We start from the raw sequence: 4,047 nt of genomic DNA, 5'->3' as shown, positions 1-4,047 counted from the left end.
AAGGCAAGAGCCACTAACATCATCACATCTACTCGTTTCCACTATAAACAGAGACACATCAACATTAATTCTTTTCCCCCCGACCTGCTTATTGGCTGCAAATATATTATCCCCCGCCCCCACATAGATATATAGTTATCTCAATAGACAAAATACTGCAAGGAAAGTATAAAACTATAAGTCTTGCATCTGAAGGACGTCTGAAGGCCACTGCATTGTTGTGTTGACCAAAGCAAAAGACATTCTGCAGACAAAGTAAAGGGGAAATACCTGTAGGCTGGAGCTCACACACAGATACACAGATGTAGGTGGCCTTCTTCCCTGGGCAGGGGGTATATAAAGATCAACTAAATCTGCCCAGATGTGCCCAATATTGAGCTTTGAGTTACAAGGAAGTCTAAAAGCAGAAGGAAATTGAGAAGATACAATAGAAGAAGGTCTTGGTTGTGTTGAGTTGTGGCATAGGAGGCACAAGTGTTGCCCATTATACACACAATCCTGTCTATTCCCTGTTACACAATACTGTGATATCTGTTCTGCACAACTGGAAAGAGCATTTTGTTGTCCTTCGAAGGCAATAAAGTCAATACTAAACACAGGAACAATAGTTTGCGGGTCCAACAATAGGGGGTTCCAAGCCCCAGATCAGCAACACTCACCAACTGGCACAGAAAGGTATTCTCAGAGGGGGCACTTGGAGGGCATTACCCCAAGCAGCGCTCAGGGTCAAAGTGCACCTCTGGGGGGGCAGTGATTTAAGCAGCGTGCATTGTATACACAAGTCAAAGAGCAGTGGGGCAGAACCCCAATACTCATATGTACACACCTGCCCTGAGTAAAACCTAGTCTTGCACAATTATTACATCTTGTGTAAAACAATAGGAACCCCAAACCCCAAAGAAGCCAAAGATTGATGAACATGTAAGGAAAGCCACTCTACTATATTGAACCAATAGGAGCCGCTGTGTTGCTCTTCCAATGCTAATCTGCTGCCCAGTTCTGTGGGGGGCAATCCCAGAGTACAGTATGGCTCAGCCAGTGTAGGGTCCCCTTTAAGGTGCAGGTAAAGGGAATATAGGGGTCACTTATAACCACAAGAGCACATAAAGCCCCATTCATTACAGGCACTTGTGTCAAAATGCACTTCCCTAGAGCTGCACGTGGTACTGGCCAACCCTTCCCGCCTTCTGATCCCAATCAAGTTCATTTGTACCATTTGGGCCTTTTTACACTTTGCCCACAGCATGGGGCAGACATGGCTTGTATAGATTCATATATGTATAACTGCCAGTTACAGGGAATACAGCAGGGGAGATTTGCTCCTGATGCTCAACAAACACACTGCTCCGGGTTGTAATGTTTGATAAGCAACAGGTCAGGATCTTTACCTGGCAACGGTTTGCTCAGCTGTCTGCCCTGCAGGTCCAAATCAGTTAACAGTCTACTTCATGAATCTACACAAGCCAACAGGCTGTCCCATGGATCTATACCAGCCAACAGACTGTCCCATGGATCTATACCAGCCAACAGACTGTCCCATGGATCTATACCAGCCAACAGACTGTCCCATGGATCTATACCAGCCAACAGACTGTCCCATGGATCTATACCAGCCAACAGACTGTTCCATGGATCTATACCAGCCAACAGACTGTTCCAGGGATCTATACCAGCCAACAGACTGTTCCATGGATCTATACCAGCCAACAGACTGTTCCATGGATCTATACCAGCCAACAGACTGTTCCATGGATCTATACCAGCCAACAGACTGTTCCATGGATCTATACCAGCCACCAGACTGTTCCATGGATCTATACCAGCCAACAGACTGTTCCATGGATCTATACCAGCCAACAGACTGTTCCATGGATCTATACCAGCCAACAGACTGTTCCAGGGATCTATACCAGCCAACAGACTGTACCATGGATCTATACCAGCCAACAGACTGTTCCATGGATCTATACCAGCCAACAGACTGTTCCATGGATCTATACCAGCCAACAGACTGTTCCATGGATCTATACCAGCCACCAGACTGTTCCATGGATCTATACCAGCCAACAGACTGTTCCATGGATCTATACCAGCCAACAGACTGTTCCATGGATCTATACCAGCCAACAGACTGTTTCATGGATCTATACCAGCCAACAGACTGTTCCATGGATCTATACCAGCCACCAGACTGTTCCATGGATCTATACCAGCCAACAGACTGTTCCATGGATCTATACCAGCCAACAGCTGCTCTGGCTCAATATGTTTAACCAAAATTTCTAAAATTCCAACAGTTTTAGCATTTCTAAAATGGCACCATCCCTTTTAGGAAAACACTGCAGTAATCTGTTTCACAAACAACCTTTCTTATTTTTCTTACATATTTTCTCAATTTTTAACGATTACCTACTCAACCTTACAATTTTTCCATTTGCAGCTAACAAACTCACACCGTGAGTCACTGACACATTCCATCTGCTAATTGGCTAATTCCATCGTTAGCAATGTTCTACTGACGCAGCGAGGGCAGCGGAATAACGTCGGGCTCAGCATTAACCACATGTGTCTCAGAGATCTGTTAGAAATGGAATAAAACGCATTGCTGAATAAGATTTATTGGGCATTAACTACAGTTTGGGGAATGTTACTGCTAATGGTGGTTCCCATTTAGGTAAAAGTCAGCAAACTGGGGATTTATTCTACCAGATCTGATGGATGGTTATTTCTTTTCCATCCTGGATCAGTGTCAGACTAGGTCTGTAGAATTGAATTCTTTGGCTGAATGAAGAACTGTAAGATTTATATGGAGACACTTGTGGAGATGAGAGAATCTGGGCTAAAGGACAGGGCTAATGCGGTTAATGGAGGGAGCTGAGCGAATTTTGCTCCTAATGGACCTCGGCCGGGCCCTGTCCTACTATTCACAAGTCATTATCCAAGGGAATAGATGTAGGTGACACGACAGATGGGACAAGTCAAATGCAAAATAAACTAAGGAAATCAGAGGAACAGACAAAGGTTTGGGAGCTGAAATTGAGGGGAAATAAATCTATGGGTTCCCTTATCCAGAAACCCATTATCCAGAAAGCTCCGAATTACAGAAAGCCCGTCTCCCATAGACTCCCATACAACAGCCCTATTGGGTTTATTCATGGTTAAATGATTCCCTTTTCTCTGTAATAATAAAACAGTACCTGTACTTGATCCCAACTAAGATATAATTACCCCTTATTGGGGGCAGAACAGCCCTATTGGGTTTATTTCATGGTTAAATGATTCCCTTTTCTCTGTAATAATAAAACAGTACCTGTACTTGATCCCAACTAAGATATAATTACCCCTTATTGGGGGTAGAACAGCCCTATTGGGTTTATTTCATGGTTAAATGATTCCCTTTTCTCTGTAATAATAAAACAGTACCTGTACTTGATCCCAACTAAGATATAATTACCCCTTATTGGGGGCAGAACAGCCCTATTGGGTTTATTTCATGGTTAAATGATTCCCTTTTCTCTGTAATAATAAAACAGTACCTGTACTTGATCCCAACTAAGATATAATTACCCCTTATTGGGGCAGAACAGCCCTATTGGGTTTATTTCATGGTTAAATGATTCCCTTTTCTCTGTAATAATAAAACAGTACCTGTACTTGATCCCAACTAAGATATAATTACCCCTTATTGGGGCAGAACAGCCCTATTGGGTTTATTTCATGGTTAAATGATTCCCTTTTCTCTGTAATAATAAAACAGTACCTGTACTTGATCCCAACTAAGATATAATTACCCCTTATTGGGGGCAGAACAGCCCTATTGGGTTTATTTAATGGTTAAATGATTCCCTTTTCTCTGTAATAATAAAACAGTACCTGTACTTGATCCCAACTAAGATATAATTACCCCTTATTGGGGCAGAACAGTCCCATTGGGTTTAATTAATGTTTTATTGATTTTTGTAGACATAAGGTATAGAGACCCAAATTACGGAAAGACCCCTTATCCAGAATAGCCTTGGTCCCGAGCATTCTGGATAACAGGTCCTA

Source organism: Xenopus tropicalis, chromosome 2 (assembly GCF_000004195.4).
Source record: "Xenopus tropicalis strain Nigerian chromosome 2, UCB_Xtro_10.0, whole genome shotgun sequence".
NCBI lineage: Eukaryota > Metazoa > Chordata > Amphibia > Anura > Pipidae > Xenopus > Xenopus tropicalis.
This window is presented reverse-complemented; position numbering follows the sequence as displayed.